At 37.9% G+C, this 19,642-nt stretch overlaps 1 protein-coding gene across 17 annotated transcripts in view; it reads left to right on the top strand.

Moving 5' to 3' along the window:
• Positions 1-19,642, top strand: part of CSGALNACT1 (chondroitin sulfate N-acetylgalactosaminyltransferase 1) — a 341,281-nt gene that overhangs the window by 123,756 nt on the left and 197,883 nt on the right. The gene's annotated exons all lie outside the window — the stretch shown is intronic.

Genomic DNA, 19,642 nt, shown 5'->3' with positions numbered 1-19,642 from the left:
GCCGAGACCTGAAGGGTGCTTTGCTGAGAGGCAGGAAGGGCATTTCAGGTACGGAGAGTGTTTCAGGATATGCTAGGAGTTGGGAAGCTAGAGATAAATCCCACTTAGTGCCTGACAGTTTAGGCTGGTTGTCAAGCCACTAAGCTTGATCTGCTGCCACTTCCTGTCTCCCTGAAACTGACACTACCTGTAACCCATTTTTTGGCTTCAGTTAAACCGGTATCTCTTTCAACCTGCAGTTTCACTCCAGATAACCTTGAAGGGAGCTATTTACCTGATTCCTCCAGCCAACGTCAGCCTAATGTCTGTAAGAGGTACAAATTCTGATATATATGTTAAAAAACAACAACAAAATACTGATCAGTGGGGCGCCTGGGTGGCTCAGTTGGTTGAGCATCTGACTCTTGATGTCGGCTCAGGTCATGATCTCATGGTTCGTGAGTTCGAGCCCCATGTCAGGCTCTGAGCTGACAGCATGGAGCCTGCTTGGGATTCTCTCCCTTCCTCTCTCTCTCTTTGGCCCTCCCCTGCTCACTTGTACTCACAAGTTAATAAACATTAAACACACACACACACAAAACTGGTCAAGTTAATTTAGCGTAGACTCTCATAGAGTGGTGATAGGTAGCTGAATATGCCACCCCTGAGTGTGCCTTTTTGGCATATTGATTATTTTGAATTTAAGTTACTTGAGAAACAACCATTGCAAGAAGGACAGTGTAACCCTTCTTTGTCCCCCTGAAGGCAGGAAGTAAGTCTCTCCTGTGAAAGCTACCTCCCTGTACCAGGAGAGCATCCTTATCACTAGAGACAGGGAATTCAGGGCTGAGAGGGCTATCTAAACAAACCTTATTACTTCTTCACTAATTTACCACCCAACCTCAAACCCCTTTGTCAGGTCAAGTTTATTGCTTCCTTGTCAAAAAGGCATAAAAGCTGCCTGCTTTGGTTACTTCTTTGAATGTCATATCTTTGGGTTCTTATACATATGAAATGAATTTTTTTATGTCAGCTTAATTATTCAACCAGCCAAACAACCTAGAAGAGAAGAAGGGAAAAGTCCTCCCCCTTCAATGGGTATAATTCTTAAGCTGTAATTTTCTGACTCAGATGTAAATGATACTAAGAAGTCAGTCCTACAGCAGCAGTGACAAACTGGTTCCTAGTTATTTGCCCTCCCTCTTACTTATTACCTTTTAAAAACTTTAGCCTCAGTTTTACAATTAGATCAGCCCTGAAGGGAAGCTGCTTACTACATATGCTGCATTAGACTTAATTTGCATGGAATAATATTAACAGTATCTGTAGGCTTAGTTTCCTATATATACATGTGACCACATAACCATTGTGCTAACATTAAGTTTCAAATGCCTTCATTTTAAATATCAGCCTTTGGGGGGAATAATCAAGACCCAACAGAAGGGAAAATTAGGCTTGTGACATTATCATACCAAAAAAAGAGAACATTATCATAAAGTGGAAAGGAAAACAGTAAAATAAAAATCTTACCAACTGCAGAGGGTAAATAAAAAAGAATGATGGCTGTTATTACTAAATACGAAAATCAACAACTCTAACGTGAGAAAATTAAGGTTTTTCATGGAAAAGGAGGGGTTTGCATATCAACTAGAAAAGAGAGCCTTTAAGGCAGAACAGCTTCCTTAGGACATTGTAATGAGAATAGAGGACACAAGTAAGTCATTGCTTTATGTCATAAATGATACATTTGAAACCGTTGTCTCAAGGCTCTGATTAGCCTATGAAAGCATCCATATTCAAATGGTAGGAAATGATGCATTACATAATCAAGGTAAAAAACTTCATAAAACCTCTGAGAGGACTGTCAAGCTATTCATTTTGAGTAGACAATTCTAGAAGGATGTTACAAAGATCTCCATAAAGTTGGGGAAAGCACTATTGGCTGTGTGTAGGTGGCCCCAGGGGATCTCAACTACTGTGGATCTCAACTACTGTGGAGGCTGATTTTGGCCAGATGGTGTTGTTCAGATATATAAAATAGAATAAGCCAATCGTGTCTTTCTGGGACCTGTCGATACTTTTCAGAGGCAGAAACAAGTAGAAAATTTAAAAGCCCTTTTTAAAAAAATTTTTTTTAACATTTACTCATTTTTGAGAGACAGAGAAAGAGCGTGAGTGGGGGAGAGGCAGAGAGGGAGGGAGACCCAGAATCTGAAACAGGCTTCAGGCTCTGAGCTATCAGCACAGAGCCTGACACAGGGCTTGAACTCCTGGACTGTGAGATCCTGACCTGAGCTGAAGTCGGATGCTTAATGGACTGAGCCACTCAGGTACCTGGAGGTTAGCTCTTCTTTTGAAGCGAACCCAACTATGCAAAAATGGTGCTGATTTCATTATTTTTTTCCTGGGGTTCTGGCATCTCTTATATATCATTTCTGGGAATTCTACCGTGAAATTTGACAAATTGTGTGAGAATTCCTCTATAAAGGTCAAAAGGAGCAGGGCTGTGAAAAGTTGAAGGGGAGAGTGGAAAGACTTCCTAGCTGGCCCACTGCGAATGCCTCACATCTGTGCTCTGCTGCCTGTCCCTTTATGATGTGACCACAGCATGCTGAGGAGGTGGAGCGGTGTTCCCAGATGCACAGGGAGCAGCATTAGATGGCTGACGCAGCCATAGATGGGGAGTGTGTATCAGGGGAGCTGGACAGAGAAGCAGCCTCAATTCACTGCAAGTCCATGACGGCAACGATCCATGGCCTCCAAAGGTTCTGTGAGGTTCAGGCAGGTGCCCGGCCACAGCCCAGAGCTTTCCAACCAGTGTGTCCTTGGGAAAAGATGGACAGCCCTCTTCTACCTCCCTTCCTGTTCTGCGGGTCCCTGGCCAACCTCAGGGCACAGGGAGTGCTGTGAAACATGAAATAAACAGAACTTATTTATTATTGAGAGCAAAGGAGCACAGTGACTTAATATAAACACATTTAGGTAGACATTTCTGGTACTTAAAACACCTAAAATTTCCAGTGAGGGAGTTCTGACCCCACTGATACCTGATTATCATTACTGACTTGGAGATGTTCTCATCACATCATTAAGTCATGTTCTTATTTATATATGACAGCTGTCTTAGTCAACTCCAGCTACCATAGCAAAATATCATTGACTGGGAGGCTTAATCAACAAAATGTCATTTCTCACAGTTTTGGAGGCTGGGAGTCCAAGTGCCAGCATGCTGGTTTTCTGGTGAGGACTTTCTTCTTGGTTTGTACACTGCCACCTTCTTGTGTCCTCACATGGTGGAGAGAAAGAGAATGCGGGGTGGTGGGGTGTGCTCTGCTGTCTCTTCTCACGAGGGCACCTATCCTACCATGAGGGCATCATCCTTTTGACTTCATCTAATCCTAAGTACCTTCTGAAGGCTCCATCTCCAAATACCATTACACTGGGGTTTAGGGCTTCAAGATAGGAACTTTGGATGAATACAATTCAATCCATACCAGCAACTTTCCAGCCAAACGTATTTTATATGTATAAAAGTAACAAAATGTATTTGAAGGATTAATAAATATGACATATAATATCACAGGCACATTTAATTTTTAAGGGGAAGTTGTCAATTTCCCAGCTTATTTTGTGTTTGTTAAGTATCAGACACAGAGAAAACGATCTCACAAGTCCTTGGAGGTCCTCCATGGGCTGTGCCCATAGACCTCTAGGCAGTATCTCTGGAGGCTGTGTTCTTGCTAAGGGAAATGTGGGGACAAGTAGCAAAGTACCAACTCTGGGTCTGGACAGGATTCTAGCTCCTGGGGAGGGAGTTACTACATCAAGCCTGGGCCCCAATCTTAGAGGAGCTTTGAATGCCATTACAGTTTGTCCAGATAGTGGGGTTTGAACCTCCATCTGGCTCCAGAACCCATGTTGCAAATAGTATATTATCAGTTTTCTTTTTATGGTGATTTATTTTTATTTTCCCCTAGCTTTATTGAGATGTAACTGATACATAGCTTTGTGTAAGTTTAAGATAGACAACGTGTTGATTTGGTACATTTTATAGATTTCAAAACAAGTACGGCCATAACATTAGCTAGCACTTCCTTCTCGTCACATAATATTGCTCCTTTTTTGTGGTGAGCATATTTTAATGTTCTCTTTTAAATCCAGTTTTAATGAGAAATAAGTGATATATGTTACTCTATAAGTTTAAGGTGTACAGAGTGATGGTTTGATTTACATGTATTGTGAAATGATGACCACACTAGATTCAGTTAACATCTATCATCTCATGTAGATACAATGAAAAGAAAGAAGAACAGAAAAATTCTCCTTGTGATGAGAACTCTTAGGATCTACTCTCTTAATGACTTTCCTGTATATCATACAGCAGTGCTAATTGTAGTCGTCATGGACCTCCAATTCCCCTCCCCCACCCTCTGCCTCTGGTTGGCGGTATGTCTGATCTCTTTCTGTGAGTCTGTTTTTTGTTTGTTATTTTAGATTCCACATGTAAGTTAGATCATACAGGATTTGTCTTTCTCCATCTGACTTCTGTCACTTAGCATATTGCCTTCAAGGTCCATCCATTTTGTCACAAATGGCAAGATTTCCTCATTCTTTTATGGTTGAATGATATTCCATTGTGTGTATATGTGTGTGTATGTGCATGTGTATACATATATATATAAGGACATTTAAAAAACTACTCTCTTTGCAACATTCAAGTATATGGTACAGTGTTATTAGCTGTAATCACCATGCTGTGCATTAGATTCCCAGAACTTGTTAATCTTTTTTTTTAAAGGTTTCAAATGTATTGTATTTCTTCAATTATGCCAGAACTTGTTAATCTTAAAACTAGATGTTTGTACCCTTTGACCAACACCTCTCTGCTTCCCCCACCCCTCAACTCCTGGTAACCACCATTCTACTCTTTGTTTTCTTTGAGTTCAGCTTTTTTAGATTGCACATTAAGTGATACCATTCAGTATTTATCTTTCTCTGACTTACTCAGCACAGTGTCCTTAAGGTCCATCCAAGTTGTTGCCAAATAGGATTTCCTTCTTTCCCGTGGCTGAATAATATTCCACTTTATATGTATAACACATCCATTCATCTGTTGCCTAGCACTTAGATTGTTTCCTCTTGGCTACTATGAGTAATGCTGCAATGAAAATGGGAGGGCAGATATCTCTACAAGATACTGAAATCAGAAGTGGGATTTGCTGGATCATATGGTAGTTCTATTTTTACTTTTTTGAGGAACCTCTATATTGTTTTCCATAGTTGGCTGTACCAATTTGCATTCCCACTAATAGTACACTAGGGTTCCTTTTTCTCCATATATTCACCAACACTTGTTACTTCTTGACTTTTTGAGGATAGCCATTCTAACAAGTATGAGGTGATATATCCTTGTGGTTTTGATTTTCATTTCCCTGATGATTAGTTGATGTTGAGTACCTTTTCATATACCAGTTGGACATTTTTTAAAACTTATATTTTGTTTTTTAATTGAAGTGTAATTAACATACAGTGTTATGTTAGTTTCAGGTATACAACATATTGTTTCAACAATTCTTTTAAAAAAATTTTTTTTTAACATTTGTTTATTTTTGAGACAGAGAGAGAGACAGAGCATGAATGGGGGAGGGTCAGAGAGAGAGGGAGACACAGAATCTGAAACAGGCTTCAGGCTCTGAGCTGTCAGCACAGAGTCCAACGCGGGGCTTGAACTCATGGACCGCGAGATCATGACCTGAGCTGAAGTCAGATGCCCAACCGACTGAGCCACCCAGGCGCCTCTGATTCAATAATTCTTTACATTACTCAGTGCTCACCATGAAAATTGTAGTCATCCAACAATGTTATTACAATATTATTGACTATATTCCCTATGCTGTACTTTTCATCTCTGTGACTTATTTATTTTATTACTAGAAAATTTTACCTCTTAATCCCCTTTATCTATTTCTCTCAACCCTCCACCCACCTCTGCTCTTGCAACCACCAATTTGTTCTCTGTATTTGAGTCTGTTTTTTGTTTTTTAGTTTGTTTTTTCTTTTAGATTCTACATACAAGTGAAATCATATGGTATTTGTCTTTCTTGTCTGACTTATTTCACTTAGCATAATGCCATTTAAGTACATCCATGTTGTTGCAAATGGCAAGATCTCATATATATCTCATATATATATATGTATATATATATATCATATATATATCTCACATCTTCTGTTGGCCATTTGGATGTCTTCTTTGGAAACCTGTCTATTCAGTTTCTCTATTTCAAAATTGGATTTTTTTTTTCTATTGAGTTGTATGAGTTCTGGATATTAAGCCCTTATCAGATATATGATTTGTGAATATTTTCTCCTATGTAGTAGGTTGCCTTTTCATTTTGTTGATTTCCTTTGCTATGCAGAAGCTTTTTAGTTTCATGTAATCTCACTTATTTATTTTGGTGTCATATCCAGACAATTGCTGCCAGGACAAATGTCAAAGAGCTTTTTCTTCTATGTTTTCTTCTAGGAGTTTAATGCATTGAGGTCTTAAATTTAAGTCTTCAGTCCATTTCAAGCTCTTTTTGTGAATGGTGTAAGATAGGGATCTAATTTCATTCTTCTGCATGTGGTTATTCAGTTTTCTCAATACCATCTATGAAGAGACTACTTTTTCTTCCATTGAGTATTTATGACTCCCTTGGTAAGTATTAATTGGCTGTTTATGTGTAGATTTGTTTCTGGGCTCTCTATTCCGCTACATTGGTCTATGTGTCTATTTTTATGTCAGTATCATACTGTTTGGTGACTATAGTCATCAAAATATAGTTTGAAATAAAGTGTGGTGCCTCCAGCTTAGCTCTTCTTTCTCAGGATTGCTTTGATCATTTGGGGTCTTTTTTGGCTCCATACAAATTTTAAGATTTCTATTTCTTTGAAAAATGGCATTGGAATTTTGATAGGGATTGCACTGAATCTATAGATGGCTTTGGGTAATAGGGGACATGTTAACAATACTAATTCATCCTATCCATGAACATGGAATATCTCTCAATTTGTTTGTGTCTTCTTCAGTTTCTTTCAGCAAAGTCTTACAGTTTTCACTGTATAGATCCTTCATGTCCTTGGTTAAATTTATTCTTAAGTATTATATTGTTTTTGATACTATTGTCAGTGGGATTGTTTTCTTATTTTTCAGATGTTTTGTTGTTAGTATATAAAAATACAACTATTTTCTATATGTTGATTTTGTATCCTGAAACTTTACTGAATTTGCTGGTTAGTTCTAGAAATTTTTTGATGGAATCTTTAGGATTTTCTATATCTAAGACCATGTCATCTGTGCATAAACACAGTTTTATTTCTTCATTTCCTACTTGGATGCCTTTTATTTCTTTTTCTTGCCTGATTACTCTGGCTATGACTTCCAATATTATGTTGAATAAGAGTGCTGAGAGTGGGCATCTTTTTCTTGTCTCTGATCTTAGAGGAAAATCTTTTAATCTTTCACCATTGAGTATGATGTTGGCTGTGGGCTTGTCATATATGGCTTTTATTGTGTTAATGTATATTCTTTTTGTACCCAATTTTAAGGTGTTTTTATCATGAGAGGGCGTTATATTTTGTCAAATGCTTTTTCTGCATCTAGTGAGATGGTTTTTATGGTTTTTATCTTTTGTTCTATTTTTGTGGTGTATCACATTGATTTGTGTATGTTGAGTGACCCTTGCATTCCAGCGATATGATCATGGTATGTATTAGTTTCCTAAGGCTACTACAACAAATTACCACAAACTGAGTGACTTAAAACAACAGAAATGTATTGTCTCACAAATCTGGAGATTAGAAGTCTGAAACTTGTCAGTCTGAAAGGTGTCAACAGTGCCATACTTCCTCCAAAACCTGTGAAACCTTCCTCCAAAACCTCTTTGTAGCTGCTAGTGGTGGCTGTTGATTTTGCAGCACCATCTCCAATCTGTGTCTTCACATTCTTTCCCTGTGTCTTCACATTATCCTCTTATAAAGGACTCCAGACATATTGGATTAGGGACCTACCCTACTCTAGTATGACCTCATTGCATCTTCAAAGACACTCTTTCTAAATAAGGTCATGTTCTGAAGCTTAGAGCTTAGGACTTCAACATACCTTTATTGGGGGGACATAATTCAACCCATAACACATCTGTGCTAGAAAATTTCACATTTTTGGTGTAGATGGAAGTAGTATGTTTATTAAGCTATAGAATGAAAAAGGAAAGGAGTGGATTACAAAAATCTCCCAGTTACTTTTACTATATTAAACATCTGCAGCTCACCTATCCAGGAGATCCACACCATGATTAGTGAGGCTATATGGCTCACCTGGAGAAGACACCTTCAATTCAGCAGTGATAATCAAGTATCCTCTAAGCCAGATGTCCCTCACTGGAAACTTTTTAAAAGTTTGGCTGTCTTTTACCAGCCTCCAAACTCCCCTTTAAAAATTTCTCAGCAGAATGCATGGTCACTTTGCTTAGGTTGACAGCAAAAAAATGAGAAGAATTTTCTTAACACTACTAAAGTGCAGGTGTTTCAGCTTTTTTCTTGAAGTTACCCTAGAGGATATATCCATAAAAAATTTGGGGACACTTAGAATCAATGCTGGTATGTAGCCAGTGGTTAATAACAGAAGTATTTGATTGTACCCTCCAAAATGCAGTGATAAAAACACAAAGAAAGGTAGTCCAAATGTTATGCTTCTTCCTGACAAATGCTTTTTTGATCCTTCTTTTAAATGCTTTGCCATTTGGCTTGGAAAAACTTTCAGACATCCTTGCCACCTAATTATGGACTATTTCCAAGGCTTTGAGGAGCTGCTATAAACTACAGATCCAGAGTTGAGGAGAAAGCACTTGTTTCATATGGTTATATCTTGTTTGTTAAAAATGGGAACATAAAAAGGGCTATTTAAAAATTTCAGATGCTTGCTAATATTTTTTCAAGGTAGATGTGTTATGGGACTTTTTATTATGTTTCATCATCATAAATGCATAACACAAAATTCACATGTTTGCAAAAATTATGAAATTGAATGACTTCTCTTTCTTCAAGAATTTTGTTTTGCACTTTATTGCCTGAATCTTTGTAGAGTTAATGAACACAAAACCATTATGTAAACATGCAGGTGTGAGATGCTGCTTTGAAATAAATATAGTCAGAAAGTATCTGTGATTTTTGGAAAGTTCAAGCCATAGCAGGTGTAATAATAGTAGACAGCAGAGGCTTTCTGCTCATTATTCTGGTGCTCCCGTTTCCATAAAAGTGTTGGAACATCTGGATAAGCTATAGGAGAAGAAAAAACCAAGACCTCCCTCCCCTCTTCTACCCATAACTTTTAGTGGCTTGGAAATAGTACAGAACAACTTAGGACTGTGCAATGTTTATTTAAATTTGAGAAGAACTTTATTAAAGACAAATTCAACAATGTCAAAGAAAATGCCTTTATGTGGCTGGTCATCAATAGAAGATAATTTTTATCTCTATATTTCAGGCACCCTCATGCCTTTAAAAGATCATTTCAGTATATTAGTGATGAAGGGGCAAATTTTGCATTGGCTTTTTCAAACTCAGGTACCAAGTAATACTAGCCCTACCTTCAGCAATAGGAATTGTTTTAAAGGATTTTGTTTTCTCTTAACAGATACTTCTTTGTTTGTTTAATTTTATTTAAATCCAAGTTAGTTACCAGATAGTGTAATAATGATTTCAAGAGTAGAATTTAGTGATTTATCACTTAGAAATGACACCCAGTACTCTTCCCAACAAGTGTCCTCCTTAATATGCATGACCCGTTTAGCCCTTCCCCCCCACCTAACACCCCTCCAGCAACCCTCAGTTTGTTCCCTGTATTTAAGAGTCTCTTATGGTTTGCCTCCCTCTATGTTTTTATCTTATTCTTGCTTCCCTTCCCCTGTGTTCATCTGCTTTGTTTCTTAAATTCCACATATGATTAAAATCATATGATATTTTATCTTTCTCTGATTGACTTATTTTGCTTAGCATAATACATTCTAGTTCCATCCACATAGTTGCAAATGGCAAGATTTAATTCTTTTTGATTGCCAAGTAATATTCTTTGTTCATTCATCAGTCACTGGACACTTGGGCTCTATGTGTAATTTGGCTATTGTTGATAGTGCTGCTATAAACATTGGGGTGCATGTGCCCCTTCAAATCAGCAGTTTTGTATCCTTTAGATAAATACCTAGTAATGCAATTGTGGGCCATAGGGTAGTTCTATTTTTAATATGTAGGAACCTCCAAAGTGTTTTTCCAGAGTAGCTTCACCAGTTTGCATTCCCACCAACAATGTAAAAGGGTTCCCCTTTCTCCATATCCTTGCCAACATCTATTGTTGACTGAGTTGTTAATTTTAGCCATTCTGACAGGTGTGATGTAGTATCTCATTTTGGTTTTGATTTATATTTCCCTGATTATGAGTGATGTGGAGCATCTTTTCATGTGTCTTAACAGATACTTCCTATTTGATTGGAATTTCTGAGAATGACAGTTATGGATGGAATTATGACAGTTTATTATGTAGTTTGTTAGGACTTTTTACTTTAGAGAGCTGAACTGTGTGCTTTACAATGAGCATGTTGGGGTATAATCACAGTGAGCTATCACTACACACATTTTAGAATGGATGGAATCTAAAACTGTGACAACACTAAGTGCTGGTAAGGACATGGAACAATAGGAACTCTCATTCATTACTACTGGAAATGCAAAATGGTACAGCCGCCACTCCAGGAGACAATTTGCAGTGTCTTGCAAAGCTAAACACCCACTTCTCACCATATGACCCAGCAATCATGCTCCTAAATGAATTGAAAACTATGTTTACACAGAAACCTGCACATAAATATGTGTGCATATAAAATATGCACTTTTATTCATAATTGCCAAAAACTGGAAGGAACCGAAATGGCTTTTAGTAATGAAAGGATAAACAAACTGGCTGGGTAGTCAGTGACTGCTATTGGCTGAATAGGAAGAGCCCTCTAGGGACATTATTCTCCGTGGCTTGCATTGGGCTGTTCTGGTTCCATTTTGAAATCTCCAGGAGGTTGCACTTCTCAGCTCCTGAGTCTCTTTTCACTCACACACAGTTTTGATTCCATGCTTTACTTGCTGGGCAGTTTGACTTCTCTTGCCTGTAAAATGGGGGTCATCACACTTGTTTAGGAGATGATAATGAGAAACATAGGTTAATGTCCTAGAGAAAAGTGTGTTTCTAAAAGAAGATCATGATAGAGATGAGTGGGGATGGAGCTGATGTAAAATCAGGTTAGTAGCACTTTGAGAGATAGATAGTTTTGCAGCTGGAAGGCACCATTTTGATCCAGTTTTATGCCAGCAGGCAGGGGACCCTCCAAGTCCATAAGTCTCCAAGCTTAGCTGTGTGTGTAATATAGTGGAAAGACCTGGATGGTGAAGGCAGAGCTACCTGGGTTTGTCCATCCCTGGGCAGCTGAAGGGTCTTACACGGGACTCAGCCCCTCTGACACTCAGTTTGCTTATCTATAAAATGGGAATGACCACACCTGATTTAGCTGATTAAAAAGATAACATGTGTAAAGTGCCTTTTATTGGTCCTGGCACAGGGCAGGCTGCTCTGTCTGCCAGGTTTAATATTTAGTGGAATGAACTGCCAGTTTTATTCTATCCTTCTTGAAGGTCTCAGAAGAGTCAACTGCCCTCTAATCCGTCCTAGTTTTATCCCTTGTCAAATGGTCAGGAAAACATTTTTAATGTCAAATTAAATCTTTTTTCAGTTTAAGTCTCTTTTCTTTTGTCCTCTGGACATTCTTTCAAAAACCTTCATAAGGTGGTGATTAAACTACTTTCTTGACTTCCTCTAGATTAAATAACTTCACTTACTCTGAACTGTTCTAAGAGGAGCTGTTTAATATATCTTTGAAAATGTTTCTTACTTTCTCCAGCTTCTCCTTGGTCTTTTGGAATTACAGTGTTAAAACAGGTGTATTTTCCAAGGGGACTGACACCCAAGGAAGGTGCCAGAAAGACCCCCTCCCCGGAGCTTCACTTGCCTTGTTCATTTTATTTTGTCTTTCTGTGTTCTTTTTCTTTTCCTCTGCATAATTGACTCCCATTCTGACCTTTTCCTTGTTCTGCTTTCTTTTTTCTTAAGAAACATTGCTTATTGACTAAGACTGATGGCCTTGGAAATGGACTTTCTGGGTTTGAGTCCAACCTCTGTTACTCACCAACTGTGTCCTTGCCCAAATTACTTCACATCTCTGAAACTCAGTTTCCTCATCTGTAAAATGGGAGGAATGCAGTATCTACTGCAAATATTTAAGTATAAAATATTTATGTATATATATAGCTCTCCAAACAGTATGGCTACACAGAGTACTCCACAAATATAAGCTATTTTAAAACTTATTTTGAAATCATTTAGGCTCACAAGAAGCTGAAAAAAAAATAGTACAGAAAGTTCCCACATATCCTTTCCCCAGATTCAGTCAATGATATCTCCCATAATTAAAATACTTTATCACAGCCAGGAAATTGGCATTGATCTAACACTAATAACTGAATGATAGACCTTATTCAGATTTTACCAGTTTTGTCATGCTTTCCTTTATATGTTCATGTGTATGTGTGTATAGTTCTGTGAAACCTTATTGTCTAGATTCATGTAACCACCAACACAGTCAGGATACAGCATTGTTCCATTTCCACAAAGGCTATCTCTTTATAGTCACACTTATTCCAGGCAACCACTGACCTGGTCGCCATCACTTTTTTGAGAATGTCATACAGGCGGAATCATGCCATTTAAGACTGATCTTTTTCACTCAGTATCCTGAATGACCTTGAGATCCATCCAAGATGTCCATATATCAGCCGGTTGTTCCTTTTTATCACTGACTGGTATTCCATTGCTTGGGTGTACCACTGTTTGTTTACGCATTTACTCCTTGAAAGACATTTGGGGGTATTGTCAAAATTTGGCTATTACAAAATAAAGTTGCTATAGAAATTCATGTACATATTGGGTGAGCATGTTTTCATTTCTCAGAGGATAAATACGTGAAAGTATGATTGCTGAGTCATTATATTAAGTATATGCTTATCTTTAAAAAAAACTGTCAAACTGTTTTCTCTAGTGGCTGTACCATTTTACATTCTTACCAGCAATGTATGAGAGATCTATTTTCTTCTGTATCCTTGCCAGAATTTGTGGTTATCACTATTTTTTATTTTGGCTGTTCTAGTAGATGTGAAATTGTATCTCACGGTGGCTTTAATTTGTACTTCTCTAGTGGTAATGATATTGAACATCCCTTCATGTACTCATTTACCATCCATATATTCTCTTTCAAAGGTCTGTTCAAGTCTTCTTCCCCTGTTTAAAGTTCTTATTTGGAGGGGTGTCTGGGTGGCTTAATTGGTTAAGCATCTCACTCTTGATTTCAGCTCAGGACATGATCTCACAGTTCAAGGGATTGAGCCCTGTGTCGGGCTCTGTGCTGACAGTGCTGAGCCTGCTTGGGATTCTCTCTCTCCTGCTTTCTTTGCCCCTCCCCTGCTCACACTCTCTCAAAATAGATAAACATAAAAAAAATAAAGTTCCTTTTTTTTTTTTTTTACTATTGAGTTTAGAAAGTTCTGCATATATTCAGAATACAAGTCCTTTGTTAAATATGTAATTTGCAGATACATTCTCCCTTCTTGTGGCCTGTCTTTTCATCCTCTTCATAGGATCTTTTACAGAGCAAAAGGCCTTATTTATTTTTTCTTTTATTGATCATGTTTTTAGTGTTACGTCTAAGATTTCTTTACCTAGGGCGCCTGGGTAGCTCAGTCAGTTAAGCATCTGACTCTTGATATCCGCTCAAGTCATGATCTCATAGTTTGTGGGTTCAAACCCTGTGCCAGGGCTCTGCACTGGCAGTGTGGAGACTGCTTAGAATTTTCTCTCTCTTCTCTCTGCCCACCCCACTCACACACACACTCTCTCTCTCAAAATAAATACATAAACTTAAAACAAATGTAAGATTTCGTTGCCTAACCTTAAATCATGAAGATTTCCCCCCTATGTTTTTTCCTAAAAGTTTTACATTTTTACATTTAGACCCAGGATCCATTTTGATTTTGATTTTTGTTTAAGGTGTTCCGTTTAGATTGAAATTCTTTCTTCTTCATTTTTGTTTTTTGCGGATGGATAGCCAGTTGTCCTAATACCATTTGTTGAAAACACTGCTCTTTCTCCATTCAATTGCTTTTGTGTCTTTGTAAAAAATCCATTGGCTATACTTATGTAAAGCTATTTCTGGCTTCTTAAATCTGTTCTATTGATTTCTCTGTCTGTTCCTCTGCCAATATCACACTGTCTTGATTACTGTAGTTATATAGTAAGTCTTACAATTGGGTATTGTGATTCCTCTAACTTTATTCTTCTCTTTCAACGTTTTTTTTTTGTTTTTTTTTTTTTTTTTTTTTAGTTATTTTAGTTTTGTTGCCTTTCCATGTAAATTTTAGAGGAAGTTTGTCTATATCTACAAAAAGCCTTGCTGGGATTAGCTATTATTTTAAATGCTGTTATTACTTTCTTATTCTGTATTTGTTTTGTTGGCTCACTTCATTCATAGTTCTCACATTATTGTAGAACCAAAGGGGGCTTTAAGAGATTATTTAGCCCGATGCCAACATTTTTCAGTGGAGAAAATGTAATCTTTCTTTGGAACAGGTTCAGTGAGGGTAAGTGACTTCTTGAGGTCACTCAGGAGGTTAATTGGTGTAGGACCAGCATCCATGGCCTCTGACTCCAGAGTCTGTAGGATTTTCAATTTTCCACAAGGCCTCTCTTACACCAACTGAATCTTATCTTTTCCATTCATTTTCTACTTTCTTGAAAAGGATTATTTAGAATGTCACTGTTGTATTTCAGAGATAAAATGATCAATAGAATAAAATCCCCTTGGAAGCTTTTTTTAAAAGTGCAGGGTCCTGCACTCTGGGGATTCTTGTTCGGTGAGTGTGGTGTGGGGCTCTGCAAAGGCCTCTCAAGTGACTGTGGCATAGGTGGGCTGTGGCCCACACTATGAGCAACCTGTGCCCATTTGGAAACACGGGCCCTGGAGTCATAGATGAGGGTTTAATGTCTCACTTAGGGTTTAACTTTGTGCTTCAGTTTCTCCAGGTATAAAGTGGGGATAATGGTGTCTGGCTCACAGTGTTTTTGTTTAAAAAGAGTGTGTGCAAGGTTCTTGGCATTAAACTTGGTCCTCCAAATCAGTGGATGCTACTTCCTTTCTTCCTTTCCTCTCTACTAGATTGTAAGGTTTGGTATGAATTTGAGGCAGAGACTGTGTTATATGTTCAATAAACTATTTCACTTCTCTCCTGATCACTGGGAGGAGTGTCCTTGGCAGTGAGGTAGGGTCATGTGACTTAATTCTGGCTGATGGAAATTTTGCATGACCTGTGTGTGTCACTTCTAGGCTGAGATGGTTAAGGGTTTGATGTGACCTCCCTGGGTGCTCTTCTTCTGCTGGCTGCAAGATACCTGAATGACACTGAAGCAGGAAGATGGTGGCAGCTTGAGTCCCTGAGTTACTGCTGGGTGTTTAGAAACCTAAAATCATCTTTTGAATATTGTTAATTGTTATACTATTCTAAAGACTTTATGATTTATGTAAATGATAGGAAATACATTATAAAGCATACAATCAATTTAGTAGGAGGCTCTGGCACAAGGAGATCTTCATTTGTGGGGAATAAAACTTTTTTTTCAAACCACAATATTTTTGTAGGTTTTATATATTTGTGGTCTTATGTAAGTTTTATGTATAGGTGTAATTCTCAAGCATCAGAAAACAGGATAAGAGCCATCAGGAGCCAGAGTGGCAGAAGGTATAGAATCTCAGAATATGTATACTGTTGAGGAGCTGGTCCAAATAGTCTAGGTGGCGGGGGGGGGGGGGGGGGGGAGGGGGACATTTGCCCACTGGGAGAGTAATGTTGGGCACTGGAAGGAAAGACAAAGGGTCTTTGGCACATAATTAACCACACCATCTGTCACTGTAAAATAGAAGATTCTTGTATTCCATGGGGTAGCTACCCAGGGTCCAGATCCAAAGTATTTAACTATTTGCCTCCAATAACCTCCTAGACCTAGAATCAGGTAGAGGTCTCTTTTCTAGGCACAGGCCAATACATGGTTTTTAATAAAAATGACAGATCTCTCAGGTCAGCACATCACTGAGGGGAATAGATACGTTACCACTTTCAGTGAATGGATCAAAAGACCCTTCTTGGCTTAGGGGGTTTCCCTCTAGAAGGATTTATATTTTCATTATCTTTCAGTTCTAAATAGTTTAATAATTCATGAATTATTTAAAAGTTTATTGGTTAATATCCAAACACCTGGGGGTTTTCCAGTTCTTTTTGTTATTGATTTCTGGCTTAATTTTACTGTAATCAGTGAACCCACTCTATGTAATTTCAGTCTTTAGAGCAATTGTTGAGACATGCTTTCTAGCCCAGCATGTGGTCAATTGCTGTACACATTCTATTTACTCCTGGAAATGATGCATAGTCTACAGATGTTAGGTCTAGTTTTCAAGAGTGTTGATAGTATTTAATTAAAATAATGTGTCAGACCAACTTTATGCTGCTAATAATAGACACTTCTTAAATTAAGGATGTAGAAAAGTTAAAAGTAAAAGGATAGAAATATTGGTGCTTTTTTTTTTCCTGTTTGTTCTACTAGCTCCTGAGAGAGTTGTGTTAAAATATCTCACTCTGATTATGGATTACTGCTAATATTATTTCTCCATTTGGTTCCTTCACTCTTTGCTTTATATATTTTGAGCCCATATTATTACATGCATACAAAATACAGAATTTTATATAGGCCTGATGACAATGGTTTGTCTTTTCTTTAAATTTTTTTTTAAATGTTTATTTACTTTTGAGAGAGAGAACGAGCAGGGAGGGGCAGAGAGAAAGACACACACACACACAATCTGAAGCAGGTTCCTGGCCCTGAACTATCAGCACAGAGCCTGATGCAGGGCTTGAACTCACAAACCATAAGATCATGACCTGAGCTGAAGTCAGATGCTTAACTGATTGAGCCACCCAGGCACCCCAGTGGTTTGTCTTTTCTTAAAGTGTACTTTGATTAATAGAGCTCTTCCAGCTTTTTTTGGGTTAGTGTTTGCATGCTTCTTTTTAATCCCATTACTGTCAAACACTATCTTTATATTTAAATTATGTCTCTTAAAAGCAGGATAGTTAAATTTCATTGTGTATCTGGTTTGTTAATCTTTGTCTTTCAATTAGATGATTTAGTCTGTTTACCTTTAATGAACTCTATTTGGGTTTTAATCTACCATCTTACTATTTCGGTTTTCCACACGTATTCTTGTTTGTTTTTCCTCCTTTCTTGCCTCATTTTCAATTAGGTAATTTTTACTTTTCCATTTTTCCCTCTCTTGTATTGGCTTATTACTTATACAAATTTCTATTTTCTTTTGGAGAGGGTACAGCATTCATATTTGACTCATTAAGGCTAATACAAATTAGTATTTTTACTACTTCCTGGACAATACAAGGACCTTAGAAATTTATAACTAGAATACCTTAGTTCCATATATAATCCTCCCAGACTATTGTACTATTCTTTTTTTATTTTAATGTTTGTTTTATTTTTGAGAGAGGGAGAGACTGAAAACAAACGGAGAAGGGGCAGAGAGAGAGGGAGACACAGAATGCAAAGCAGGCTCTGGGCTCTGAGCTGTCAGCACAGAGCCGGACAGGGGGCTCAAACCCATGAACCATGAGAACATGGCCTGAAGCTGAAGTCAGATGCTTAACTAACTGAATCACCTAGGCGCCCCTGTACTACTCTTTTAATGTATTTTGAATAACTCCAAGAGCACAGATAGTGGTAAAATGTGGAAAAATTAATGGGAAGTAATGAACCTGGAATATTTAATATCTTTTTAAAAATGTTAAATATAATTTATTTAATTATAAGTTTTTATGATTTATTTTTAATAATGGTTGTGTTTAACAACCAGCTTGCAAAATTCTTGAAAATGTGATAATTATCTCTTGTGAGTCAATATGAACTGGCTCAATTACGCCATTGAGTGAGGTCATTTCTTAGAACAGGGGCCAAGTTTAATAAAGATAATCCTTGGAATTACAAGCATCTCAGCACCCAGACATGGGTATTTATGATTCCTGCACAATAAAACAGCAATCGTGTTTTGTCAAGTTCAACATACAGGGGCACATTTTGCTGATGACCTGGATGAAGGAATTGAAAAGAAGTTTGTAGATGTGCAACAGTGCAGTACCTGTAAGATGGAAATATAGTAGTATGCGACTGTGCATTTCTTACAAACTCTGTATTTGGTGGTTGTCATGTTACAGCTTGAAATTGGTCATGGTGTACTATTTACTTCATGGGCTTATTGATATATATGTTAGTATGTGATTTCTTGTTTTGTGTTCTATCTAGACTGAAGATGTTGAAGAAAATTGCAGATTCAACCAATAGTGTCTACTGTCCGTAGCATTACATCATGAACAGTATAAAAAATTGTGGAAATATTCTTTTTTAAAAAAATTATTATATTAAAATTTTTTTAAATGCTTATTTATTTTTGAGGAGGGGGAGGGGCAGAGAGAGAGAGAGACAGAGACACAGAATCTGAAGCAGGCTCCAGGCTCTGAGTTGTCATCACAGAGCCTGATGTGGGGCTTGAACTCAAGAGCTGTAAGATTATGATCTGAAGTCAGATCATAACCTACTGAGCCACCCAGACGCCCCAAATCTACTGACCTTCTTAAGAATTCTAGGGTAAAAAGTTAACAGATGTTACTGACTTCAATATAACAGTTGCTTCTTTCTACATTTTTTTTATTCTACTGGAGTTTTCCTAGACCTTGGACTAGTTATCTTATTACCTCTGTGAAAACGATAAAAGCCTCAGGGTCTTCACAGTATTTTTAAAACTTAAAGAGGGGCGCCTGGGTGGCGCAGTCGGTTAAGCATCCGACTTCAGCCAGGTCACGATCTCGCGGTCCGGGAGTTCCAGCCCCGCGTCGGGCTCTGGGCTGATGGCTCAGAGCCTGGAGCCTGTTTCCCATTCTGTGTCTCCCTCTGTCTCTCTGTCCCTCCCCTGTTCATGCTCTGTCTCTCTCTGTCCCAAAAATAAATAAAAACGTTGAAAAAAAAATTAAAATAAATAAAACTTAAAGAGAAATAGCTTTGAGTTTCTCTGTTCATCTATTTAGAATATAAAACAGGTAATACGTCTCCTTTTACCTAAAAGATTTTTTTGTTTCTGTGTCATCACCTCTTAAGCTTTTACTTCCCAGAGTTCTTCTGACAGATTTTGTGTCTCGTGATCCCCATGTGAGCACCTTTGCTCCTTCTGATGGCCCTACTTGCAACTGGGAAGGAGCATCTGACACAAGCTTTGGGTTAGGTGCTACCAATGGGGTATTGATGCCCTTTTTGCCCCATACCCATAACTCAGGGTATCTTAACAATAAAAGATAATATTTTATTTTTTAAATATTTTTTTTGAGAGAGAGCAGGAGCAGGGGAGTGGCAGAGGAAGAAGGAGAGAGA

Source organism: Acinonyx jubatus, chromosome B1, assembly GCF_027475565.1.
Source record: "Acinonyx jubatus isolate Ajub_Pintada_27869175 chromosome B1, VMU_Ajub_asm_v1.0, whole genome shotgun sequence".
Lineage (NCBI taxonomy): Eukaryota > Metazoa > Chordata > Mammalia > Carnivora > Felidae > Acinonyx > Acinonyx jubatus.
Note: the sequence above shows the minus strand (reverse complement) of the source record. Positions and strands in the feature narration are given on the sequence as shown.